This window comes from Mustela putorius, unplaced genomic scaffold (assembly GCF_011764305.1).
Source record: "Mustela putorius furo isolate JIRA1106 unplaced genomic scaffold, ASM1176430v1.1 tig00000873_pilon_pilon_pilon, whole genome shotgun sequence".
Lineage (NCBI taxonomy): Eukaryota > Metazoa > Chordata > Mammalia > Carnivora > Mustelidae > Mustela > Mustela putorius.
Window position 1 is genome coordinate 2,886,122 of NW_025421504.1, and position 27,620 is coordinate 2,913,741.

Sequence of the window (27,620 nt, forward strand, 5' to 3'; positions counted from 1 at the left end):
GTTCTGTCCAGGAGGTCGGTCACGGTGGGGCCTCACGGGGTGGTGCAGGGGGCAGCTCTGGCTCTGCTCGCTGGTGGGATGGGGACAGTGAGGCAGAGCTCAGGGCTCCTCCCCTTGGGCATGACAGGGTCCCCTGGGAGTGGCCGTCCTTTCTCTGTCCGTGTTCAAAGCGGTTCTGAGTGGGGGGAGATGAAGAGAGGGCACCGCGTTGGCCCCAGCGCTCACCGACGAGGTCTGTCCTTGCCACGCAGCCTTCCTGATGGGCCGTTTTGTGACCGGAGTCTTATTTTATGGGGACGCGACCAAAGGAGGCCTCAGGTGAATCTGTCTTAGGTTAAGGCATCACCCTCTAAGGAATGTTGCGGTGCTTTTTCTGGCTTGCAAACTCAGGTTTTTGCACATTTGTTTTCTCAACAACTTTACCGAGGTGCGCACCATCGATTATGCATATTATGGAGTGTGCAGTTGTGTGTTTATGCCTGCGACGGTCGTCGTTACAGTCCAGATACTGGGCGTGCCCATCACCCCCAGAAGTTTCCTCGGGCACCTTCGTCTCTTCGCCTGTGCCCTCCAGGGCCCTTCCAGGCAAACACTTACCTGCGTTTTGTCATTCTAGAACGGTCTATATTCTCATCCCCATTAACATCACACCGTACGGGCTCTCGTTGGTTGCTGGGCTTCTCGCTCTCAGCATGAGCCCTCTGAGACTCACCCGGGTCACAGGCTCACCCAGGTCACAGTGCGCGTGAACGGTCCACGCCTTTTCATTGCCGGCTAGTGTTCCGTGCTCCCGAGACACCACGGGGTACTCCTCCATTGCCCCTGGAACGATGCTGGGGTCATTTCCCGCTTATGGTCGTTCCACGGAACACAGCCAAGCGCACTCCTGCACAAGTCTTTGCCCAGACACGTGCCCCTTCTCTCTTGGGTAGAACGCCCACCCAGCGGGATGGCTGGATTTTTCGGGTGAGCATAAAGCGAATGTCAAACTGTTTTCCAAAGTGGTTCTACCATTTCACAGGGCTGCCGGCCATGTGTGGGGGTCGCTGTTCTACATCCTTTCCAGTCCTCGGTGGTGTTGGCTGCGGGGAGTTTTGCCGTTACGATGGGCATGGGGTGGTATCGCATTGTGGTCTAGTTTGTGTTTCCCCGTGGGGTTGACATCCATCATCTTTGGTGAAGCGTCGGCTCAAACTGTTGCCTGTTTTTTTTATTGGGTGTTTGTCCTCTTACTGTAGGTTCTGGGGAGTGCTTTATGTATACTGAGTACAAGTCCCTTATAGGTACATGCTCTGGGTACAAGTCCCTCATAGGTACGTTTCCTCCTAATTCATCTGTCTTTCCGCTCTTGTAACAGTGTCTTTTAAAGAGCTAATGTTTTAAATTTGGATAAATTCCAGTTTATCCCTTTGTTCTTTAGAGATCGTATTTCTGATGAATCTAATAAACCTTAGTCTGATCCAAGATCACAAAGATTTTCTCCTCTGGTACTTTCTTTAGACCTTGAATATGTGTTAGATTTTACGTATCAGTCTCTGCTTTGTCTTGAGTTCCTTCTTATGTATGGTACAAGGTATGGATTGAAGTTCGTTTTTCTGATCTGGATCCGTGTGTTGATTTCAATTTTATTTGTTAGAAAGACTCCTTTTCTCCTTTGAATTGCCTTCACAAAAATCAGCGCTCGTTTAAGCGTGGGCCCACTTCTGGACTTGGTTCCACTGATCTGTATATAGTCTGTTTTGACATCCTGCCCCACTCTCGTGATTGTCATAACTTTATGACAATCAGTTTTGAAATCAGGTAATGTTAACCCTCCAATTTGGTTCTTGTTTTTCAAGAAAACAAGAAACAGCTATTCTAGGCCCCTTAAAATTCCATTTTTTAAAGATTTTATTTATTAATTTATTTATTTGAGAGAGCAGAGTGAGAGAGAGCATGAGCAGGGGGAGAGGTACAGAGGGAGAGGGAGAAGGGAGCCCAGTGTGGGGCTCAGTCCCAGGACCCTGGGATTGCGACCTGAGTGTGACCAGATGTTTAGCCACCTAACTGGCTAAGCTGCCCAGGTGCCCAGGCCCCTTAAATTTCTGTATGAATTTTGGGATCGGCATGTAAATTGTGGGCGGGAGGGGGAAGCCTACATGGATCTTGATCAGGATTGCACTGAATCTGTAGATCCATTGGACGATCATTGATATCTTAATAATACTGAGTCTTTTCTGCCTCATAAACAAGTTACGAGTCTCCATTTATTTAAGTTTTATACTTTTCAGCATATGGGTCTTGCACATCTTTTGTCAGACTTACCCTGAGTATTTTTTATTTGTATACCCCTTTAAATGGTATTTTCCTTCAATTTCTTATGTATTGAAAATTTTTTTTTTAATTTTTATATATTGATTTTACATCCTGCATCTTTACCAAACTTACCCACTAGTTCTAGTAGCTTTTTAAAGATTTCATCACATTTTCTGCAGACGATCATGTTCTTTGTGAGCAGTTTTCCTTTTCCTCTCCAATCTGGATGTCATTCATTCCTTTTTGTTGCCTTGGTCCACTAGCTAGAACCTTCAGCACACTGTGGAATAGAAGTGTTGTGAGAGCGGATGTCCTCGTTTTGGTCCTGGTAGTAAAGGGAAAGTAGTTCCTTGACCATTAATTACGATGTTCGCTGTAGGTTTCCCATAGATTCCTCTCCATCCCTCATCTGTTGCCAGTGTGCTGGGAGTTTTTACTGGCTTTTATTAAGAATGGATGTAGCATTTTGTTCAGTTCTTTTCTTGAGTCAAGTAAAATGATCAGGTGCCTTTTGTTTTTTACTTTGTTAATTTGATGAATTAGATTGGTTGATTTTTGATCTTGAAGCAAATCTATAACTCACTATTTTTTTCCTATTTTTTTATATCCTTTTTCTTTTTTGGTGGGGGGCTTTCTTTTGAATTGAGTATTTAAAATTGTTGTATTCCATTTTATTTCCATCCTTGACTTACTAGTTACAGCTCCTTTTTTTTTTTTTTTAAGTTGATGGTTGCTTTGGAGTTTATGTGGTATTTAAGCCGGTTACAGTCGACCTTCAAATGATGTCAGTGCACTTCATATGCAGTATAAACATTCTTCCGTTCCTCCCTCCTGGCCTTATGTACCTATGTTATAAACCTTACAACGCAGTGTTATTTTTGTTTGTTTAGGTAGTCGGATTTTGAAGAGACTTAAGTACTAAGAAAAAAAAAACTCCTTTGTTTATTCATACAATTCCCGCTTCTGGTAGTCTCCATTCCTTTGTGTGGATCCATATTTCCATCGGGCATCCTGTCCCTTCTATCTAAAGGACTCCCTTCAGTATTTCTTACAGCACCAGCCTACTGGTGATGAATTCTTGCAGTTTTTGTACGTCTGAAAAAGTCATTATTTCAACTTTGTTTTAGAAGACAGTTTTGCAGGGTGTAGAGGTCTGGGCTGACAGGTGCTTTTTCTCTCAGTGCTACAAAGTTTCCGGGCCTTCCTGGCTCCCGTGATCTCCAAGCCTGCTGTCATTGCCTTCTTTGTTACTCTGCACAACATGTGTTTTCTGGCTCCTTCTAATATTTTCTTCTACAGTGTTTAATCTGCCATTAATTTCATCTAATGTATTTTTTTCACCTCAGATGTACTAGTTTATATCTCTACAAGTTCAATTTGCACTTTTTAAAAAAATATCTCACATGTCTCTACTTAATTTCTGGAATACGTGGAATATAGTTCTAATTGTTTTCAACATCCTTTTCTGCTAATTCTAACATGTGTGTCAGTTCCGGGTCAGTTTCAAGTGATTGATTTTTCTCCTTATGTCTTGCATGCCTTGTAATCTTTGATTGGAAGCTAGACACTGTACATTCTACCATGTTGGGGTGCTGGCTATTTTTTATTCCTGTAAATCTTCTTGTGTTTTGTGCTGGGACATGGTTAAATTACTTGGATACAGTTCGATCCCTTTCTCTCAGATCTTACTTCAAAGATTTGCCAGATTGGCCTGAGCCATGGTTAATCTGGGTCAAACAATCCCACTACCAAGGCAAGGCCCTCTGAGCACTCTGTCCATTGCTCCGTGAACTGTGAAGGGTTCTAGTCAGGCAGTTGGGGACACTCACTTTTCTGGTCCCATGGGCATGAGCACTGCTTCCCATCATCCTTTCATGGGATTCTTTCCTGAGCCTCAGGGCTTTTCCTCCAGTACATGATGGTCAGGACTCAGCTGAATACTCTTGGGGACCCTCCATGGTTCTCCAGGGTCTCCCTCCGTCCAGCTCTCTCCTCTCCAGCGCTCTGTTGTACAAGTCCATCCATCTGGGTATCCCCAGACTCTAAGATCTGACTCCTCAGCTCAGGGAGCTCACCAGGCACAACTTGGGGCCCCTGCACCTTGGCCTGGAAGCTTTATACACTGTGAACCATGGGAGCTCCCCTCCATGGTTTCCCGCTCTCAAGGATCCCTGTGCTTCCTTGTCTTCTGTCCCGTGTCTTGAAAACCATTACCAAGGGTGCCTGAGTGGCTCAGTGGGTTAAAGCCTCTGCCTTCGGCTCAGGTCATGATCCCAGGGTCCTGGGATCCAGGCCCGCATTGGGCTCTCTGCTCAGCAGGGAGCCTACTTCCCTCTCTCTCTCTGCCTGTCTCTCTGCCTACTTGTGATCTCTGTCTGTCAAATAAATAAATAAAATCTTAAAAAAAAAAAAAAAAAAGAAAAGAAAACCATTACTGAGTTGTTTGCTCTTACCTGTTGTGCCGGTAGGAAAGTAAGTCAGTCCCTATTTCCCCATCTTGACTGGAAATGGAACCTTCTTCTTACTTAAACACAGATCCTGTCATGTATGGTGACCATGAGGTTGTCTGGACCCCCCTCCCCCGTGCCCACATACACACAGGCAGCCCTGAGGACACACAGGTGTGTTCCTGGCCCTCATCTCCATTCCCCTTTGCAGTCCTGATTCACGGCCTGTAGGCCTGGGAGCACATGGTCTGAGTACAGAGACAAATGCGGTTATTTCATCTGTCGTAAGATTGGCCTCCTTCTCCTCGACGAGGAGGAATCCGCAGTGGCAGGGGCTTAGCTCTTGAAAGATGATTACAGGGAGCTCTATGCAGACTCTCTTCCCAGGAACATTCTGATGGTAAAGAATATGGAGTGGAACAGTGGGAGGGGAGGTCAGAAAACCAGAGAGAAGGGAAGCCAGAGCCGCCAGCAGCCCCACTGCCTCTGGGTACGTGCGCGTCACAGCGAACCTCAAACAGCGTCCTCCTCATCCCAACAGGAGAAACCAAGCAGTGGGGAAGGCCCATTGAGGCCAAGGCCATTCGCTCTTCTGAAACCCTGTTCCCACACCTTCTCTGCCGATCTAGGCATGGACAGAGCCACACTCTTACTTTTATCTGTCCCGGGACCTTAGACACATTCAACATGTGTTATCCCATTTGAGCCTCAATGCAGCATCCATCTTACAGGTGGGAAGACTGAGGCTTCAGATGGGCAGGTGATGGGCCCAGGCTCACACTGCAAGTGACTGAGGCAAGACCATAGCCTGGCTGCCCAGGCTTTCTCTTTCTGCCCAGGCTGAGAATGTCCCTTGAGCAAAGTTGATTTTCCTGGTAATTGAACATGGATTTCTTGAGCTTCGGTGTCTGAGCCTTTCTCATAGATGCCTCTGCCAGCCACACCAAAGAAGCCAACTGATGAGCATGGGGGCACAGAGGACTCCACCCCTCCTGGCCCATGACGGTTCTCCTACCCTTCCAGAAAGCATTTCCATTGTCGGGGTCATTGGCTGTCAAGTTTCATGGGACTCCAAGGCTCCTAACTCACTATAGAGCCTTTTTAGAAATATCTGATATTTGGAACTCTCAGATCAGTATGCACATGTGTGTTTGGACTAGTGCCTTAGTTAGGCTGCCATGACAGAAAGAAAAGGGTAGGGGGAGATGCCCCCAAATTTTGACCACGAAGAGGTCACCCAAACCTATGGCCCCTTCTGACTCTGCGGAGGCTGGAGCTATATGGTATCAGACACACGAGCAACACGGCCGAGAAAGTCAGCTCCCAAATTCCCCCGTTCTGTGTCCCAGGGACTGGAGAGGGTCTCCAGTGCCTCCCTTTGCTTTCAGGATATATCCAGCTGGGTGGTTTTGTGCTACCCACAAAGGAAGCAGGACATGAAATATTTGAGAGAGGATTGGAGGGTAACAGAAAGCAGAGTCTGTGTACTCGCGCGTGTTTGTGCAAAAGTATAAAAACCCCGAGTCTGTGTTTTCCCCAGGGTATTAATTACAGTTAGAAAGGAGGCTTGTCCGGGCGTGTTCCGCTTGGGCAGAGTAATTTATCATCTGGTTTCGGGGAGCGGGAGGCAGGTCACGGTGCAGAGAGCACGACACACATCTCTCTCTCTGACTTCACAGCCGCCCTACCTTCTGTAGGGTGGACAGTTCTGCCCAAGGCATGTGCCTGGGGGAGACAGGGAGCGTTCTCCAGGGGAGAGAGGGGACACAGTGAGGCCCTGACGTGATCCTCACAGGACAGAAGTCATCACGGGAGAGGCCTGTCCAGGTCCAGGCACTTGGCTTTCTGCCCTGGATGGGGAGAAGGCTGGCCTGGCTGCCCACACCTGATGCCTGGTGCTCCTGTTGGCCCTCACTGAGGCTGATGGAAGGGCAGGTGGTCTCTGGGGGTGGGGGGGTGTCCCGAAAGAGAGCGGATTTTGTTCCTTTGATGGCCAAGATCAGGTCTGTGTCTGCTTACCATGCAGCGAAGTGAAGGTCCCTGGTAAGGCGGTGGTTCTAATGGAGGGCCTCACTGGCCTTAGCAAGATGGCTGGGGAGGAGAAATCAGGGTAGAGGACCTGGCCACTCCCCACTGGGCCTCTGGGTCCCTCTACCCTCCCCTGAGCACCAGGGCCTCCCCCTGCATCCCTCCAGCCGGTCAGGGTCTTGATGGCACTTTGCGTCTCTCCTCTGAGCCATCACACCCCTGCTCCTGCCTCCCACTGCGGCGGGCAGGCCCCTGACACTGGAGCCTGGAGTGACCGTACACTCACTCCCAGCAGTGGAAAGACTGTCTTTCTGGAAAGTTTTACATTATATCATAAGCATTTATCATTAAGTCAACTCCTTAAGGGGCACCTGGGTGGCTCAGTGGGTTAAGTCTCTGCCTTTGACTCAGGTCATGATCCCGGGGTCCTGAGATCGAGCCCCGCATCGGGCTCTCTGCTCCGCAGGGAGCTTGCTTCCCCCTCTCTCTCTGCCTGCCTCTCTGCCTGCTTGTGATCTCTCTTTCTGTCTGTCAAATAAATAAACAAAATTCTTTAAAAAAAAAAAATCCAACTCCTTAAGTCAACTTTTCCACACCCCCTCCCCCTCCACCCCAGGGGGCAGATCACAGGCAGGGACCCAGCCCCGCCCCCCATCGTCCCGTGAAGGGACAGGCTTGCCAGCACAGGTGCCCTGAGCCCCGATGGGCACCGTGATTGGTGCTTGGGATACCCTGAACCAACCAGACCAACATTCTGGCAAAAAATCATTCCACCAGGCAGGTAGGGGGAGGGTCCTTAGTTCCTGCCTCACAGGGCCACCTCCAGTGGGTCTGTGGGAACAAAGGGAAAACCACTCGAAGAAGTGGGGGCCGGCCGGGCCTCTGCAGATACCCCCTTGCCCCGCAGCTCTGCCTCTCAGGACTTCCTCCGCCGGCACTGGGCCTGCAGCACAGTGATCTCTGCCCAAACCAGCAGGATGTCTCCACGGCCCCTTTGCCGGGTGTCTGGCCTGCCAGCTCACTGACACTTGCTGATGAGCTGGAGGGAGAGGGAAGAAGGGGGACCCCAGAATGAGGACAGGAGCAGAATCTCTGCGGCTTCCACAGCTGCTCTGTGCAGGCCGGGCGGGGGGCCGCTGCCCAGAATGCTAAGGAGGGTCCCCAAGGCCAGCCGGGCCCCAGCGCCTCCCCAGCAACCCGGCAGAGTCGGGGTTTTCCTTGCCCTGTCTCATGGTCCCCAATCCCCCCCTGCCGGGGCCTCTCATGCTGACGGTTCCTCGAACACCCCTCTGCACCAGGCCTCTCCCCTTGCTGACTCTGTAGTCCCCTCGCTATCCAGAAAGGTAGATGTTGTTATCCTCACTTCGCCGAAAAAGAAACGGAGGCTCAGAGAAGCTAAGTAACTTGCTGAAAGCCACACAGTGAGTCCGCAGAGCTGGCACGGGGGCCCAGGTCTGAGCGTTGCCAGATCGGCGCCCTCCCGCCCCAGCATCTTCAGAGCCACAAGGATAAGAGAGGACTGCTAGTCAGGCCAAGAAGTCATCCCTCCCTTCTCCATGGGCACTGGCTCTGAAGAAATCTTCAGGGCGAGTGGAGGTGATCTTGAGGAGTTCCTCCTTAGACACCTGGCCCTCCCCATCTTTTTAAGGAGTGTGCTACTAGGGGTGATGGTGATGCTTTTAAAATCCAGGTTGGACTATGCCCTCAAATCCTCCCATGGCTCCCAGTTCTCTTGGAGAAAGGCAGTGTCCTCACAGTACCCTCCCATGTAAGACCTCATGTGATCTGGCCCCATCATTCCTCTGACCATCTCTCCTACTGCTCCCCCTCATTCTCGTGACGCCAGCTCATGGCCCAGCTTGCCTATTCTCTGAGTAGCCAGGCACATCCTGTGATAGTCCTCTGCCTGGGGTGCTCCCCCTCCCAGAAGAGCCTTAGGACTCTTTTCCTCGACTCCTCCAGACTGACATAAAGATCACCTGCTCAGTTAGGTCCAGCCTGACCATCCTCTCTTCTAATCAGGGACTGGATAACGTTATGGTTAGGTGCTTTCCGGATTGTGTGAATGACCATCTCCCAAGAATGCTGGCTCCCGAGATGTCCTCTGTGGTACAGCACCAGGCTCTGCTCTCAACCCTGTCCTAGTGGCCATCTTTATTAGTGACTCATGTGAGCTTGTCCTAGCATGATGGTCAGATTCTAGTTGATCTGAGCTGAGAGGATTAAGCAATAGATTACCTGGTCTGCTGGCCAGAAGCATCACTGAAATTTAACTACATTTAGTCAGAATTCATGTAAAATCTTGCTCGTGGGTCCAAAAATACTAAATGGACGGGGGTAAGAGAAGGAAGACTTAAAGGTTTCAGCTGGTGGTAGGTTTGGTGTGGTGAGGGGGACTGTCTGAGCCCGTGGACTGGGGAGCCTGAGACACAGACACGTGGTCCTCACAGCTCCAGAGGCTGGAGTCCAAGCAGGGAGACCGGCAGAGTCGGGCTGCCATGAGGGTTCTCTTCCGAACCGCAGATGGTAGTTTTGGAGGGTTTTTTTGTTTTATTTTTAATTTTTTTTAAGAGACTTGAGAGAGAGAGAGCGCATGAGAAGGGAGAAGGTCGGAGGGAGAAGCAGACGCCCCGCGGAGCTGGGAGCCTGAGGGGCTCCATCCCTGGACTCCGGGATCATGACCTGAGCCGAGGGCAGTGGCTTCACCGACTGAGCCCCTGAGGCGCGGCAGATGGTAGTTTTCATATGACACCCTCACGGGGCGGGCGCGGAGGCAGGAAGCAAGCGCTCTTGTGACTCTGATTGGGGCGCTTAGCGCATCACGGGGGCCCCACCCCCACGGCCTCATGGGTCTGTAATCACCTCCCAAACCCCCCCTCTAAATACCAGCGCACGGAGGGGCGGGGCTTCAACCTATGACTTTGCTGGGGGGGACACAAGGAGTGCATCACGGCGACCAAGTAACTTGTCACCCAAGCTGGGGTTCCTCCTCCCAATCTCAGCGTAAAGCGGGGGCGTCCCAGGCACGCTGAAGGGCGCGGCCACCCAAGGTGTATGTGGCCGCTCTCAAAAGCCAGGTTTTTTTGTTTTGTTTTGTTTTGTTTTTTTAAAGATTTTATTTATTTATTTGGCAGACAGAGATCACAAGTAGGCAGAGAGGCAGGCAGAGGGAGAGAGAGAGGCGGAAGCAGGCTCCCTCCTAAGCAGAGAGCCCGATGCGGGGCTCGATCCCAGGGCGCTGGGATCCTGACCTGAACCGAAGGCAGAGGCTTAACCCACTGAGCCACCCAGGCGCCCCTCAAAAGCCAGTTTTATGTGGCTCGCATGAGTCAGGGCACGTTCCCAGATGATGGGAGGTCGAAGTTGGTCGGACGGACCCTCCCTGGAATGCTGGGTTCACTTCGGAGGTGGCTGCTGTGAGCCAGGGGGGCATTTCAGGGGACATCCCCAGAGAAATGGCCGAAGGGGCGAGGCCTGTTTGCCCAGAGGAGGGAGCTTTGGGCAGCCAGACGGTGTGTTTCAGAAGTCGGAGGGCTGGCCCTGAAGAAGACGAGGTGGGGGCCTTCAGGTCGCCTGAGGCCAATGTGATGAGTTCTGGGGGCAGATCTCAGGGGCTGCCTGAAGAAGGGCTTTCTAAGGGAGACAGCTGGCCTGTGATGGGGGATGGGGGCTGCCTGAATTCCCTCCCATATCCGAGAGTCTGCAGAGGAGGGAGGGCCCGGGACTTCCCTGGCTCTTCGCGGGAGGCAGGGCTCAGAGGCCACCATATGTCACTGCTCGGAAAGAAGAATCTGTGAGTGCTGCCTGGGATCAGGACAGAGAGGGGCCCGCAGGTGTGAAGGAGGCTGACGTCCGGCCACCCCCTCCCCACGGCCCTGCCTGGCTCTCCCTGCTTCCTTCGGCTCTCCCTGCCCCCTGGCTCTGGCTCCTCTCGCCCCCTCTCCCCATGCTGGATCCTCTCTCCTGCTGCTGAATTATTGAAAGTGTTGTTTGCTCTATTGCTGTGCTGGAGGGAAGCTGCCGCAGAGCCGCGGAGCTTGGCCTGGGTCCGCGGCCCGGAGAGCCCCCTCCCCGGTCCCCTCGGTGGGGGGAGCTGCTCCCAGCCCCTCCCCTTGTGCCCCTCCTCGTTCCTCTGTAACTGCTGCCCTTCTGACCGGCGGATGCTACATCCGTGCCGCCAGCCCGGGGGCCGTGGACTGAATTTGGGGCAGTTGTCACCACCTGGCACAGGGGCAGGGCCCCATCTCCATGCAGGGTGCTGGGACGTCCCCCTGCAGCTGACCGACTGAACAGCTCCAGAGCATGTGTGGAAATGACCCACCATCGGGGCGGGGGTAGGGGGGACTCACGCTGATGTGTGTGCCACACTGGCACGTTGATGGGGGCAGGGTTGGTGTGTGGCTGTGTGTGTGCACATGTGTGTGCAGAGAGGGCCCTGTGCATCGGCGTGTGCGTGTACACGCAGCTGTGTGTGTCTGTGGTGCCTGCACGCCCGCGTGTGCACGTACGTGTGCATTTTTACAGCAGGCACCTGAGCACGTAACTTGGCCCAGGCCCTGCTTGCGAGATGTTGCTGTCGAAGCCTGTTCCAGGAAGGGGGATGTGTGGCCGCCACGGAGCTTAGAGACGCCAGGAGGCAGGTGGCTGCGTGGGGGAAGCCGCCAGACGCATCATCGGGTTTCTGGGGACAGGGCAGCATGCAAGAAAGGGTGAAGAGTGCAAAGTGGGGACAGAGGGGCGCAGACTTCCCCACTCACTCCCCAGAGGTGGGTGCAGGGTCCCCCAAGCCTCCAGGCCAGAGTCCGGTGGACGCCGGGCTGGGAGACCACGACTGCAGAGGGGACAGCCTTGTCCCCCCACCGCGCTAAAGGCGGCCCAGCCAGGCTGAGTAGCCTTCGCGTGCTCTGCTCCGCCCCCTTCACGGGCCCCTGCCGTGTGCCCAACACCAGCTTCCTGCCCCTGGTAGGCAAGGGCCTGGCGGAGCCTTTATCTCCAGAAGCTGCCCGTCTGCCCAGGACAAAGACGGCGTGTCCGAGCGCAGGCGCGAGGCCACGTGAGCAGGCTGGGTGCCACAGAAAGTAAGGGGGCTGTGCAGGGCAGAGCCAGGTCCGGTGGCCCTCGGGCTTGCGGCCCCGCTGGCCAGGCTCACGTCTTGGTGTGGGCCGGCTCCTAAGTGCTTGCACCGTCCGGGGGCTGGGAGAATCGCTCGACCTGCTGAAGTCAGGCAGCGGGTCCCCGGGCACTGAAGCCTCCTCCGGGTTTCTCCTTTCCTGTCCTCTGGTGTTTGTGGCTCAGGAAGGGTTTCGGGAAACAGCTCTAGAGAGTGCAGTGTGAGCACAGCCGCGGACCCCAAGCCCCTTCCCCATGCCCACTGGCACCCTGTCAACCCCAGAAGCTCGAAGCTAGAAGCTAGGGGCCATTCCCTCCATCCTGGTGCCTCCCTTAAGCTCCCTGGGGAGCCACAGGCCGGGCCTTGGAGGGGAGTCCGGGTGCTGAGCCAGAGGCTCCCGCCACCAAAGCGCTCCTCTCCCTTCCCTGCCTGGCCTTCCTCCGGCTCACCCAGGACTCCTTCGGGTGGGGGTGATGGGGCGTGGGTGGCGTGTCCCCACTGAGGCCACTCGTGAACCTCCCCGTGCCCCCCACCTTCCCACAGCTGGCCTTAATGGGGTGGGACCAGACGCCGCCACCCTGCGACCCAGAGAAGTGCTGAGCCGTCAGAGGCCTGCTGGTTTTCTCCCAGCCCATGCCCAGGAGACACAGGGGGCCTGCCGCCTGCCATCACTCTCCGGTGTGTGGGACCCCCAGCCCCACATGCAGCCTCTGGGCCTGGGTTTCCCTCACTGGTAGAGACCGTAAGAACCAGAGAGAATGGCTTCCTTTTTCCTACTCCTTTCCGCCCCTTCCAAGAGGGGGTGACAGCCTGGGTCCCTAGGTGGCCTGTGGCCCACAGAAAGCGCCGGCTTGAAGGCATGAGCCGCTGAGCTGGAATCCCGGAAGCCTAGATTCCCGGGCCGCACCCCTGCAGCACAGGGTGGGGGCAGCACGGAGGTCTGAGGCCGGACAGATGCGGGCAGCACACCTGGGGACAGCCCACCCCCAGCACCCCTACCCTATGCTCCCCACACCCCGACACAGCCCTGCACTTCTGGGCCGGCTTCCTCTCTGCTCGGCGCCCCCAGGCACCCCGCTCTGCTCCTCCTCCCTCCCAGCCGACTTGCAGCCCCGGGGCTGGGGGCTGGGGCAGGTCCCACCTGCCCACCCTCTGAAGCCAGGATGGACCTTCGGAGTTCCCAGACTTCCCCCTCTCCCCAGGGTGCGCCTCTTCTCCAACCTCAGGGCCGAGGTCCCCCTTCGGAGCCCAGTGACCCGACCGGTCAGGCAGGGGAAGTCCTCGCCCCGCCCCGGAGGGAGCCCCCCCTTGCCTGGGGCAGTTGACTCTGACCCCCCGGGCAGGCACAGGGCTGAGCACCCTGAGAAATGAAGCAGGAGAGGAGAGAGGGCAGAGGAGGCCCGAACCCAGCGGCCGGTCCCCCCTGAACTGAGCCCCCAGAGCAGCACAGCCACAGCCCCGGGGGGCCTCCCCGCCTCTGCCTGGCCAGCCCTGGAGCCAAGGGTCCGAGATGGTGTATTTTGGGGTATGTACCAAGCGTGGACCACCCGAGTCCCTAGTCATGTTCTTGGCTCCCGCAGGCCTGGGGCTGAGATGTTGAGAAAGCGCAAGGCACCCCCTGCCCCCTGCCGTGCCGGCAAGCGCCCCTCCCTCCGAGCCTCTCCCCAGGACCCAGGTGGGGGGGTGTCCCCAAGCACCAAAGGCTGCCTGGTGGGGAGCCGGGGGGCTGGGCGGAGACCCTGAGTGCCTGTGTGGAATACACTCTCTGTCCCGCCTCTCCCAGCTCCCCAGAAAGTCAGGGCAAACTTCAGATGCCGTCTTAGCTCCTCCCGTCCGCCCTCCCCTGTTCCCTGAGCCACAGAATCAGGTAGGGAAGCCGGATCTTGCAAAGAATAATGGGGAACATAAATGTGAACCAAGAGCCCCAGTGCTCTGAGCAAGGGGGTAGGGGACCTAGGAAGCTAAGCCCCCCCCCATGAGAGCAGACCTCCCAAACAAGCACACCCTCTCCTTGCCCCCGCCCTTGGCAGAGAAAGTGAGAGTAGCAGAGGCCAGAGTGGGGGACCCCGGCCAGCCCTGGGAAAGGGGCGCAGGGAGGCAAGCCAGGGAGGGCCCCCGCTGCAGGGTGAGGGGCAGCACATCCTTCCAGTTAAGCTGGGCTGAACTGGGAGAAGGAGAGGCTGGGTGTGTATGATTGTGTGTGTGTGTGCCCGCGTGCGTGCACGCGTGTGTGTGTGTGTGTGTGTCTGCACGTATGCACGTTTTCCCCATAATCATTGGCCTCCAGGCTCCCATGGACTAGATTTGGGAGTCTTTGTGAATTTTGTGCTTTCCTTTGAGGGAGAGCGTTTCCCCTGGGCCCAGCCCCGCGGCCTCAGCCAGAGCACTTCCCAGGCCATGGGCTTCCCCACATGTCGGTGCTTCTTCCCCGCAGCCCTCAGCCTGTCCTGCAGCTTCCCTCCAGGACCACAGTCCGTCCCCAACTCCAGGGGAAGCACTCCCCGCCCGGGGGACCCCACTGGAGGGGACTGGCCTGGGGACAGGTGCTGTGGGGCCCACTCTGGGGATCCAGACCAGGGGTCAGGCGGGGAGTCAGCAGGAGAGGCCAGGCCATCTGAGAAGGGAGCAGTGGCCCCCGGGAGCCAGGATGACTGTGATCAGCCTCCCGGTGGCAGTCACAGGCCAGGCTCTGCTGAGTCCTGCAGATGCCACTCCCAGTCCAGGCAGAAGTGGGGCCAGGGTGCGCCCAGAGGCTCCAGGTCTCCATCTTTTGCCAAGGCAGTTGGCACTGCTGCAAATGCCCTGGCTGTCCCACGCCCCACAACCGGTAGCCAAGCGCCTGTCTCTTCTGCAGATTGCTCCTTTCTCAAGGCCAGCCTCAGGGGGCGCAGCCCGGGGACACTGTCCCTGCGCCTGTGGGCAGAACAGAGTCCTCTCGTCATCTCGACTCTTGGCGGCACCAGCCTGGCATCTGGAAGCTAGCTCCTAGTGCCCCACCCCCAGCCTGGGAGTCCCTTCAGAGCCTGGCAAGGGCAGGAGAGGCTCCAGGGGGCGCTGGTGGGGGCTGAGTGGGCACTCTGCTTCTCACGGGGCTGCTGGCTTCTCTGGGGTCTTGCCTCCGGGGACCCCCTCCCTCTGCCAGTGCCATCTGTCCTTGCCCACACGCCCTGGCAGGCCCTGGGGATGTGCAGGGCGTTCCCTTACTGAATCTTTGGGGCTCTTTTAGGACGGGGTGGAGCCTGCCCGGAGGGAGAACCTCCCCAACTCTTCTTCCCTAGCCAGGCTCCAGGTCTAGGCTGGAGGGGAGCGCAGGGAGGGGGGTGCTGTAGGAAGAACGGTGGGTGCGGGTGACATGCAGAGTCTCTCCTGGGTCCGCCTCCCCGGCCGTGCCCCACCCCCCGTCAGCACCCCCAGCCCCAGCCCCACACATTTCCCCCGGTGTCCGCGGGTTCCTCAGACTCAGCCAGCTGAAGCTGCTCAGCTCTCCTCTGACCAGCTTTTCCTTCAGTGCCCCACAGATCGCAGGAGGGCCTCTACCATCTCTCTGCACCTGCCAGCCCACGGGCTCTGCTCTTGCCTCTGCCCCATTCCTCCCCCAGCCCGGGCAGCCGGGGTCACGCCCTCATGCCCTCCTGTCCCAGCGGTCAGGTCTCTCAGCCGGAGCACAGAGTTCTTTCCAGCGGGGCCTGCTTAGCCCCAGCCCCGGCGCCTGCAGCTCCTCCACCTTCCCGTGACCCTGTGGTGCTGCGCTGGTGCCGCTGCCGGACGGAGCTGCGCCCTTCCCCAGACATGTTCCTCCTAAAATACCCTAGCCATCAGGCTCCCACATCAGTCCCCCGATCAGCTGGCTGCTCCCTTCCCTTCAGGATAAGCCTTCTGGGAGGGGGACAGGAGGGGCTGTGGCATGGCAAGTGCCAGGCAGCTTAGATGTTACCACCTCCGGGAAGCCTTCCCTGACCACCCACCGTGAGGTGTTGTTCCTTCCACTGCACCCCCACGCACTGACCCGAGGGTGCCGTCATTACCCACATACTCTGCCGTCTTCCCCTCCTCCAGTAGCTCCTCCAGGACCGTGACGGGGTCTTGCTCAGCCTTTTCTGATGCCCACATTGCGCTGCCACTTGTCGCGGCTCCAGAAACCTTGTGTGCTAGAATGAATGAATGAATGGGTGTGTTCCAAGGGCTGGGGACGGGCCTCTGAGGGTTTCTCCAGCCTTCCCCCCATGCACCCCGGCTGGCCTTGAGCTGGCGGTCGCCCAGCTGGCCACACAGCCTCCCGTGCTGGGCACACAGTGTCTCAAGGGGGCATCAGAGTTGATGTTGGCCCCACGTTAGAGCTGACGGAGTTCTAGCCAGTTCGTGGTGAAGGGAGACGGGTGAGCTGGGGCCAGGACCCGGCCGTGGCAAAGCAGGGGTTGGGTGCAGAGGGGACCAGCCGTCCCTGGCCTGTCCAGCCCAGCCGTGGGGGTGTGCCCGACAGTGAGGTTTGCCACGCCTCTGTGAGAGCGGCCTGCTGCCTGCTTTGGGGGCATCTCTGTCTTTGGACCGTCCGAGCTGTAGACTCAGCTGGGGGAGGGCTGTCACTGAGCGAGGGAGGCGGGGCGGCCTGGGGTGGAAGGGACCTGGCCTGGGCTCCAGCTCTGCTGCTCGGAGCTGTGAGACTTCGGGGTCACCAGCTCTGCTGCTCGGAACTGTGAGACTTCGGGGTCACCAGGTGCCTTATCTGTAGACTAGACCCCGAGGCCAGTGTGCAGGTTGGAGGAGCGTGAGATACAGGTCACGATTCTGTGCCCAGCACAGCAGGAGAAGGGACAACATGCCCCAGGCTGACATGACCTTCCATTGTTTCCACATACTTGGGTTCTGCTCAAGGACACATCTCTCTCCCCAAAGCTTCCTGTGGCTTCACTGCTATGGGACAGAGTCCGTACCTGTTGTCAGGCCTGTGCTGTTGGTGGCCTGGATCCGCCTTCCCCCACACCCTGCAGAATGTCCAAGGAGGAAGCACAGGCTGAGGGGGCGTCCAGTGTCCCTTAGCAGCCCCAGGTGGAACCCGGACTGGAACCAGTTCTCCTCCCAAAGGCTTTCCTGCCCTCGCTGGCCTCGGGGCACGCGCTCCTGCGGGGTCTCCCCCCCACCTCTCCCTGGTCCACGGCTGGTGTCCACGGCTGGTGTCCAACCCTCTCCACCCCTGTGGGGCTCCCGCAAGGTCTTCCCTAAGCCCTGACCTTCCGTCCTCTCGTACACTTGGCACCCCAGACGGCACTGGGTGTGGGCGGGTGACGTGTCTGCTCCGGCCGTGCCCGGGCCAGGGAGGAGCTCTGCAAACACTTGTGGGATGGATGGACGGACGGACGGACAGACGGATGGAGAAGAGAAGGGAGGAGGGTTGGAGGAGGGAGGAAGGGGCAGATTGGTGGTGGCATGTCCATGAGTAGCAGCGTACCCGCCGTCGCTCAGCAGGAGCAGGGGTACTTTCCAGAGCCGCCTCCTGCGTAAGTCACGGGCACGGGGTCAGAGGTGCGGTGTGACATGATGGTTGATGGGTCTCAGCCCAGAGCAGACGGGGACCCGCGGCCGGGTTCCCCTCCCGCCACGGCTGGGCTCAGCCCAGAGGCGTGCTAGGGTGGCCACGTGCAGGGTCAGGGTCTGGGAGCCGCCAGACCTCAGCAAAGCGGGCTCCCCGGACAGACAGATGGATGGTCAGACAGATGGCCTGGGGAGAAAGGCCCAGGTCCAGGGTGTGTGGGCACCCGAAGGGGCGGCTGGCGTTTGCTCCGGAGCAGGAGGAGGACGAGCAGGGAGCCGGGAGCTGGGCTCAGTCCTGCAGCCTCGGGTTGGCTGGCGGAGAGGCTGGGGGTGGGGGACGCCGGTGGGTGGCTTTGTAATTGACTGGCAACAGGCAGAGATGCCAAAGCAAAACTCTCCAAATTAGCAGTAATTGCAGGAGAAATAAAGAGCAAACAGGGCGAGCTGAATGAGGTTTTCTATAAATATTATGTTTTTTAAAGTTTGCCCTCGAGTAATAGAAGCTGTTTAAACGCTAATATCCTGTCTGTGCATTTAAAAAGCCTTATAATGAGGATTTAGTGTTTTCCTTTCCTGAGGCCTGGGATCTGGGGGCCCCTGGGTCTCCGGCCTCCTCTCTCCCGGGTGGCTCAGGATGGCACCCCAGGAGTCCGCACACCCACCCTGAGCCGGTCTGGACACAGCCTCAGCACCCCCAGGCCGGTGCAGGAGCCCCGAGGCACCCGCCCTCCAGGCGCCCGCGGTTCCGGCCCTCCTCGGCCGGCTTCTCTCGCTCGCTCCCGTTCCCGCCGGCCACGCCAGGCCGCAGCAGCGTTCTCTGGGTCTGAATCCCCGTGCTCAAGACTTGAGTCATTCTGTCAAGGCCGAGAGCCCCAGGGTCACCTAGACCTGCCGATGGGCTTTGGAGGGCTTTGGAGGCGCTTGTCTAACTAAGGAGGAGACAGGCGCTCCCGGATGATGACCTACAGGATGATGTCTGTTCTTATTAAAACCGTGAAGCAAAGTGTCTGTTCATGCCAGGAAAAACTGGGCCGGGGGTTTTCCAGTGGGGAGGGAGAATAGGGGAGGAGACAGCCGCCTGCGTCGCTGGAGAGGCCACTGGAGCAAGGCCCAGACCCGGTTTGGAAAGCTCTGGCAAGGACCCCCCAAGGGAGCTCCGTCTTAGGCCCTCGGAGAAGAAATGCAACCCCACGTTCCATTTCTCCGTGCGCCTTCGGTGTGCTGGGCTGGGAGACCCTGGCCTTGTCACGGAGGGGGACTCACGACACTCGTCCGTCCTGCAGCCCCTCCTGCCACTTTCGAGAGCAGAAGCGTCTGGGTGCCGTGGCGTTGCGTGGCGGGTGCGGGCGGCCCCCATGTGGAAGCTTCCCGAAGGTCATCCACAATTCCCAGGCCCAGGCAGGTGCAGATGGGCAGGAGGAGACACCTGGGCTGGGGGTGCTGCGGTGGCCACACAGTCCGATAGTGACCCCCCAACAGCCCGTCTGCCCCCCATGCTGCGCCTGCGGGAGGCAGGAGGAGAAATCTCTCTGGCAGCCCATCGACACCTGTTGGCTGCCCGGACTGACGGACGAGGACAGAGATGCTCGGTGTGACTGAGTCCTGTGACCTTTGGACCATGAACCTGTTCCTTCCCCACATCCAGCCAGGGAGATCCAGGGAGCTGCGTCTCACCTACCTGCCCCCTGCCCTCACTGGCCCTACTCCGGTCACAGGAGAAACGGGGACTCTATCCCATTTCCATTATTAAACTGTTCTGTCTGGAACGCGGCGGCTTGAGGTGACATCGCGTCCGGGTGTCAAGGAAATGACCGGGAGCTTGGGACCGGGGAACCCACTCTTGTTTCCAGCCCTGTCCCATCGCCACCCTTCCCAGCCCCTAAACCACTGAGAACCGGGGACTGCTGGAGACCTTTGTGGTTCCCAGAGAGGCGCGAACTAAGGACCAGGACGGCAGCCACGCTCCGCAGGAGGGTGTCCGGATTTCCTGCCAGAAGCAGCAGGTTGCTCGGAGGTCTGATCCCTGCCGTGGATGAAGAACGGAACGCGAGTGGGCGGGGGTGGGGCCGGGGGTGGGGCCGGGAGTGGGGGCCTGTGGGCAGGAGAAGACCCGGCTTCCAAGAACAGGGTGACACAGGCAGGGGTTCTCCGGGAAGGAGAAGTTGGGAGCAGACGCCAGGCTCCAGGGAGAAGGGAGGAGCCGTTGGGGGGCGCACGGGGGGGGGGGGGGGACTGGGGAGTGGGCGTCGTCGGGCGTGGACCCCTCTGCCAGGGCCGAATGGATACGAGGAGAGAGGGTGGGGACAGAACTCAGACGCAAGAGGACGCCCACTCTAGCCTTGAGGAGGCGGGGGTGGCCCGGGGAGTCCAGAGCCTTGGAAGTCTTCTTGGAGGGTGGTGCACGGAGAGCCTGGGCTCCCTCCTCTGGGCCCGGTGCGGTTGAGGATCTTCCGGTGAGGTCACAGACGTTGGTGTTTGTCAGTTCCCAAATGCAGCAGAACCCAAGCAGGGAGGGCTGCCGGCTGGGTGTCTCTGAAGGTGCGGGGGGCTGGAGCCTCAGGGTCCGGCGTGTCCTCCTGGGCCAGGCCAGGGAGCTCCCCGTCCTGCACCCCCATGCCCGGCTGTGAGCCTGGTACGTCGTGGGCGTCCTTCACAGGTGCTGAATGGGCAACGAGCGGACGTCAGGGTTTCTCAGAGCGCCGGGCCAGCGCCGTCAGTGAGCCTGGCCGTCACAGTGGCCCCTGGTTGTGATGATGCCATGTGGGAGAGTCGGGAGTAAATGCTGGCGAGAGGGAGTCAGAATGGGGGAGGGGCCAGGACGTGGCCCTGCCCGGAGGCTGAGAACCCTCACTTCAGGGCATCTGTGTCAGAAGCTCCCCAGGATCAGACCCCAGGACCAGGGCACCTGCTGGCTGGGCGGGCCGGGCACAGGGGTCCCTCGGAGCTGCTGGAGGGGCCGGCATGCCCCCTCACCCCCATCCCCGGGGCCCCACACCAGCGTTCACCAAGCTGGTCCATCGGCTCAGCCAAAACCACAGTCTGCTGTTTGTGATTGCAGGACTTACTTATGGAAACAAGCGGGGTCAGGAACCCTCCATTTACCTTCCTCGGGCCGTCACTTGCAGGGCTGGGACGAGAAGCGTCCCACACGTCTGGAGGGGAACGGGGAAACGCGGCCCAAGCCGCCTTGGCAGGTCACAGTCTTGGTTCAGCCCTGACCGTCCCACAGGCCCGAAGCCGCAGCCTCCGCAGGACACGGACGATACGGCCCCACTGCACACCCTCTGCCGTGCGGAAGCCGTCCCGGGCCCCACACCTGCTCCGCCGCACCAGGTACGCGGGCTGGTTTAAGACCACAGGACCCGGGTGATCTCTGAAAGTCGTGTCCAGAAGCCAGGGCTGCGGGCTGCCGCCTCCGCCCTGCACACGCCGGGCCTCGGGATGCGCAGCGACGGGGCAGGTGGATGGTCACGCATCAGCCGCCCCGGCCCCGTCTTCCTGAAGGGCAGCCAGGAAGAAGGAAGCAACAGCGCCCGGCCCTTTGACTCCTTAATCCCACCGCGGGGACCCGGTGCTCGGGAAAGAACTCAAAGGAAGGAAAAAAGCTCGAAGTCCCGAAATATTTACAGCCGCAGAAGCAGCCCCCCGACGGGACCCCACCTGCCGAGGGTCAGGTCGTCGCTCGGGAATCCCGCAGCAGCCATCAATGGGATATTCCGCAGCCAGTAAGCCTGACTGCAGGAGGCTCGACACGGGGGAGTCTCTGAAACATCATTAAGTGAAAAAGCAGGACCCCTGACTACAACTGGGTAAAAATTAAAATTACATAGAGATGAAGCTTGGATGCGGCCACAGAGAAGTAGATGATGGGGTTAAGATGAGGAGGTTGAGGGCATCTAACTCTTAAAATTAGAGGAAATCAGTAAAAGTTTACAGAACGGTCTCCTTCCAAGTCACCAGCCCCGTGTGCCGGCGGGTTTTCTCAGCCCCGGAGGAGCCACGTCCGTCTGTCCCGTTCGCTGCCTCTTTGCACCTGAAAACGCTGTGCTGTTACAGGCGTGAGCCCCCAACACACCACCTCTGGCTCGTGTGTCCCCAGGCCGTACCTTTACGGAGCAGAGGAAGCCCGGGCACTGGGGAGACGGGGAGCACGAATGGGGCCGGTCCCCACACTCACGGTGCAAGGCACCAGCGCAGAGGAAGGAGGCCCACAGCACAGCCGGGCAGAAGAAGGGACAGACTGTGCGCCCGAGAGCAGCCCAGGCCAGAGTGCACGGTGTTGTCTCACCCGGGGGCAGGGTGGGAGCCGGGCCAGAGGCAGAACCAGCAACCCCAGGCCGGGGAACATGGCCGGGGTCGTGGCTGCGGTCGTTCTCACTCAGGCACCAGGAGGGGGCATCCCTCATTCGAGGTGACTCGATTCTGTTCCCCTAGGACTGACATCCAGCGAGAAGGCCAACAGCTGACTGTTTTTTTCAAAGACGACGCAGAGGAACCAGCCAGAAGTTGGAAATTGTCCAGAGAGGGGAGGTCAGCCTGTGGTTGCAGACCCCAACGGAAGGGAAGCCGGTGCCTCTGTCTCTTGCCCTTCCTGATGCCCCCCAACCTCCAGCCCAGTGCCTGAGTGCTGCAGAGCCCGAGCTCCCCTCTGTTGGCAGGTGTCAGGACCTCTGGCTGTTGGCCGAGCTGCCCTTGACCAGTGAGGATGTGGCGGAGACGTTCGGGCGGGCAGAAAGAGCCATGGTGCTGGGCCCGAGTCCCGCCTCAAGAGCTGCAGAGCAGGGCGCGCAGACGGGGAACCATGCCTGCCAGGCAGCACCTCCGCCTGACTGTGCCCACGGGCTCATGGCTGCGCGGGCAGAAGTTAGAGCAGCTTTTCTGCGGCGGCCGTAATGAGGCTGTCCCTGGGGCTGGAGGCCGGAGGCCGGAGGGAGACAGCGGGATGAGAACAGAGCGAGGACACTGAGCCCTGCAGGAGCGGCCACACGACCTCCCGCGGGCGGGGCTTCACCGCCTCTGGATTGGAGCCCACGTTGTTTACAGAGACGCAAGACGTTGATTAATCGCACGACTAAATAAATCATCATCTCCTCGGTGCAGGGGCGAGACTGGCTGGATTCGAAGGAGCTGAAGTTGGAAAAGGAGAAAGGACGGGGAGAGAGAGCGAGCACACACTCGGGTGCCTGGGGGCGCCGGCGCCCTGGGAGGACGGACGTTGCATGAAGGCAGATGCTCCCCCGAGGGCAGCACTGACACGGACACATGTCCCCTTGCAAGGGCGGTGCCTGGCTCAGGACCCTGGGGCTGCAAAGGAGAGGCGCCGTGAGAAGAGTTCTTCCTCCACAGTGTCCTGCTCTCGGGGGGGCGTCCCAAGAAAACCTGGGTCCCTTTGCCCCAGAGGCTGACCTCACAGCCGACTGGCCGAGGGTCCCAGCAATGGCCCGGTCCCCGGGAACAGCCTGGGAAGCTTCCCGGCTGAGTTTACAGGGCACACTGAGCGGCTCCACGTTGGCTTGGGAGCAGGCAGGCCTGGGCCCGGCACCCAGGGATCTGGCCCAGGATGAAGTAAGAGCCCTCCCCCCTCCGGCAGTAATCCCAGATACACACGGAGAAAGGTTTCCACTCTGTGCCTGTCACTGTGGGGTGGGAAGGAGCCGTGTGATTACCAGCCCCGAAGGGCACGATCCCTCGTCACCGTCACCGGTGACAATCCTGTCCAACTTGGCCCTTTCTTCTTAATTAAGAAAGAAACCTAAGGATCATTGTAAGAAGTACTTTTAACCCAGCAAATATTTTTAAATAATTAATACCATTAGGGAGGGTGGAGAGGAGGAAAGTCCTGTGGCTCTTTTTTCCTTGAGGTGAGACACTCTGGATTTCAGATCTTGGCTGCCTCTGTCTAGATCTTTCCCGGCAGAAGCAGAGCTTGAGAGAAGGCGTTGTGTGCGGGAGGCTTATTTTGGGAAGTGATCCGAAGGAAAAGTGAACCGGGGTGGGGAGGGTGGGGAGGCTGATCTAGGGTCGATGGCCGAGCTGAGTGCCGGGGCAGCAGGGCGGGGGGCTCCGCCCCTGTAGGACTTGGGGACGCTCTGCCGAAGTGTCTACAGGAGCGGCCGAGGAAGGGAGTTGTCACCGCCGGCCCCGGAGCCCACGAGGAGGCCTGTGCCACAGGGTGTGGTCTTGCAAGTACTTCCACGTTCACTCCTGCCTTGCTTCCAGCAGACCGCACACCTGGTGGGGGCCTCGGGGGGCCCCGAGATGCGTCAGGCAGGAGGCCATCCGTGTACACGTGGGGACCGCTGATCGCTGGAGCAAAGGCTGGAGCAGGAGGGGGAGCTGAGGGGAGGGGGCTGGGGCCCGAGAAGTACGTGAGTCCGTCCACGTCTCGCACCCCCATCTCCTGTCCAGTCTGTCATGGACCCTTCGAGGTGCAGCCAGCCTCAGCCCCGCCGCGAGTCGGTGCTCGTCTCCCCTTTGGAGATGAGCCAGAGACGCCTCACCACGTTCCTCTTCGCCGCGGTTTACCTGTAGCGCCGCTGGGGTGTGTGCGCCGTGTCTTGGACCCGCTGCCGAGCCTGTCTCGCTCCAGGACCTCCTAGAAACAAGTAGCCTTTGGAGACCCTAATCTTCGCTGCCTCCGGGTCCAAAGAGCCTTCACGCCCCTTCCGGGTGGGTGGAGAATAGACAACTTGCCCTTGCGTCGGTCGAGTCGGTGCGATGCTCCAGAATGCCCCAGACTGTAAATACTCCACTGATGTGGAAGCCACGGGTCTCCCCAGAGTTCATCTCCCACCGCCGACGCACGTGGGTCCCTGGGTGTTCGGCGGCCTTCCCTCTTCCTGCCTTCTGATCCAAGCGGCGTAGTTTCCTCCACGTGGTGCGTGAGCGTGATGTCCTCTGCAATGTCAGAACGACCACAGACCCTGCAGACAGCGTGATAACGGGCAGCAGAGCCCCGGCAGCCCTGGGGCCAGAGGGCACACAGGCGCTGCTCGGCTTCCCATGTAAAACAGAGAGCTTTGAACCCTCCGTGACCGCATACCCAGTAGTGGAGGTGGTGTCGTTTGGGTCGGGCAGGAAGCACGCAGTCTGTGTTTGGAGGCGTGGGTACTCGCTCAGCAGCAGCCACCGGCCACCGTGCTTCTCCGGTCCCTCCGGGGGACCTGGACAGGGTCCAACCTTGCTTCCTTCAAGACTAATCTTGATTGTGGGTCTCATCTCCACCGTTTGCCCGTGCTGGCTGAGGTCCCCAGCGGCTGTCACAAGCCTGTTTGGCATTAGCAGTGGGTTCCAGGGCAGTGTCTGATTTTGACCACCAGCTCTAGAATCCCCTCCTGAGGGACTTCCCTATCTCGCCCCCCCCCCCACTGCCGAAAGCAGGCCCTGGGAGAAGTGCCGACCAGCAGGGAGTGGAACTGTGGGACGAGCACAGGAGTAGGGGCACTGGGGATGCCAGACAGGGAACAAGAGAGAACAAATGCAAGGGCGAGTCGTGAGTGATCGCCACTGTGGGCGACCCGAGCCGTCCCGGGGGAGCTTGGGGGGAGCCAGGAATGAACCGACGGAGGGTGCCAGAAGGAGCATTATTCCCTGGGCAAGAATTACTCCACGGAGCCTCAGCCCCTCCGCACTCCCAGGTTTGCCCACGCATCAGAACAGCTCCCGGAGGCATCTCCAATGGCAGCAGCAGCAAAGCCCATGAGCAGAGAGTGGACAATGGGCTGTGTGCTGCGGGGAGGCGCTGTCAGCAGAGCTGTGCTCAGCCGGCTGCCCCGGCAAAGGCCCCGGGTGAAAAGATGGGTGGGAGGTGGGGCATGGGAGCTGCCTGATGCATGGGCTGAAGTTGGGAGATTTTGGGCAGGTCCCCTGCCTGGGCCTCACGCTTCCCGTCCGTGGCACTGAATTCTTAACAACCGTTCTCCGGGAGGTGTGAGAATCAGTGGGGATGGTGGTGGGAGAGCTTTGCGGACTCTACAGTTCTACCCTAGTGAGAGGGGTTTGCAGTTTGTGCAAGAAGGTGGCTCCTGGCATGCAGCCCCAACATTTTCGGGGGGCTGCCTCGCCTTCCCATAGTGCTCGGATCCCCAGGCTTCCCGCTTTCGCTGGGATGGGAGGTCCCTGAAGGTTGGACAGCAGGAGGCAGCACATCACACCCCAGTGCACCCGGGGGTTTGTGCTTCTCCCTCTTGCAGTCCTCCCCCATCTGGCCCCTGCCCCACTCTCCCCCCTGTGCTGGGAGGGAAGCCTTGTCAGTGCCTCCGCGAACACCCAGGGGACCGAGGGCATTCTCCCAGTAATGACTGCTGATGTTTCAGAGACGTGTGTCATCACCCCGGGATTGTGACAGCTCAGTGGAGCAGGCAGGGGAGGAAGACGAGACAGCCGCTGCTGAGAGGAGGTGGCGGTGGTTGGAAGCAGCATTTGGGTCGTCTGCTACAGGGAAGGAGGTGCAGAGGAGGTCTGAAAGTTGGAGAAAAGTTCTCAGGAAGTTTGCCAGAGTCTGCCTCGGGCTCTCCGTCAGTCCCCCCCAGCCTCCAGTGGAGTCAGAGGGTGTGGGTGGAGGGAAGGAAGCCTGTGGGAAGGGGTGGGGAGGCAGGGAGCACAGCACTGGGAGAGCGTGGAGGGACAGGGGTTCCACCTCCGACATCTCCAGGGGGCGGGAGGCGTCTATGATTGCAAAGATGTGATCGTCTTGCAGAACCGTTGTACTGACATGCTCTAGGGAGTGATGGAAGTCTCTGGAGAGGGTGGACAGGAATCACCAGTGCCCCCCCCCCCGTTCCTGCCCCCGACCCTGCCCCGTGCGGCACAGCCTGCAGCCAAGAGGCAGGTTCAGCACCAGGGACAGCCGCCTGGGCCTCTTGAGGACCTGTGTTTGCCTCACAATCCCCTGAACACCCCACTTGTGCTCAGGGCGGGAAGCTTGGTTTCCTGTAGCCAGCACAGCTAGCCCTCCCCGGTGCTGCAGGAAGCGAGCTTTCCCCCGATGCCCCTCTCCCCAGTCCATACACCTGCTCACGTTCCCCTTGAAAGTATCCAGAATTCCCTCTCTCGGCCCCTTGACTCTGGAGCGAAAAAGGGCGGATCTGTTCCAACTTGGAAAACAGAAGAGAGTACCCCTGGAAGGATGGGCTCCTCGGTTGGGCGCCACTGCTTAGGGGGACCTCCGTCGCCCCACTGATAGCTGAATTGGGTCAAGATGGCTTTACGTGGTACTTTTTGGTTTTGTGTTTTGTGGGAAGCAGGTGATGTTTACAAGAAACTGGGAGAGAGAAGCGGGTCTTAGGAAGAATAGAGGTGTGTGGGATGGACAAAGAAGCAGCTGAAAGCAGTGAAGACCTGGAGGCTGGGGTGGGCTCATCCTGCGGGACCTGGGACATGGCTGGCCCAGCTGCCCACTTCCAGAGACGCCCAAGGATGCGCGGGCTCCATCGGCTTTGGCCTCCCCACATGGCCTCCGCACCTTGTCTCTGCCTAAGGCAGGGGCTTGGGGCTCAGACCCCTTCTCCATGTCAGTTTTTGGGGTTTTGTCCCCTTCCTCTAACAACAATGTGTTCTCTGTGCAAAACCCTTTAGGATTTTTTTATCGTTGAGATGCTATATGGGTTTTTGCCAGCCCAGCAAAGCTTTCTTGGCTTCAGCAACTCCCTGTGGACATGCCCCGTGCAACCTCCTGGTCCAGTTCACTGCCCCCTTTCCCGGACTACAAGAGCCAGATGGTGTGGAGCCCCAGGGCTCGGCCCCCTCACCACCAGCCTCCTGGGCACACCTCTGCCCCTCTTGGCTTTCTGCTGAAGCAGCCCCTGCTGCTTACGCCCCATGCCGTTGTGTCTCCGTCTGTGGCAGTGGCTCTCAGTTTTCTTATATTCACTCCTAGGCTGGGGGCAGCCTCAGCGACGCAGCTGACCAACATACCGGCTGATTGATAAGGGGGCTTTGGGTTTCCCCCAGAACCTCATCTTTTGACCCATTGGAGTAGGCCATGGCGAAGAGCATGTGTCCTGCCTGTGGGCTTGCCACTCTCCGGGGGCCTCCACTACCTCTGCCCATTTCCCACAGACTGACAGCTTGAGCCCAAACCACGAGGCTACTCTGTTTACAACACGCTATGCTTTGGCTATTGGCCATCTCACTGAGCCTCAGGCAATCGTTAGGGTACTTTTCTGCCCATTTTACAGATAAGGAGACAGACTTGGAAAGCTTTAGAGCCG

At 58.4% G+C, this 27,620-nt stretch overlaps 1 protein-coding gene across 3 annotated transcripts in view; it reads left to right on the plus strand.

The window, feature by feature from the left end:
* The window catches only part of RBFOX3 (RNA binding fox-1 homolog 3), a 181,205-nt gene that overhangs the window by 62,058 nt on the left and 91,527 nt on the right, over positions 1-27,620 (plus strand). The gene's annotated exons all lie outside the window — the stretch shown is intronic.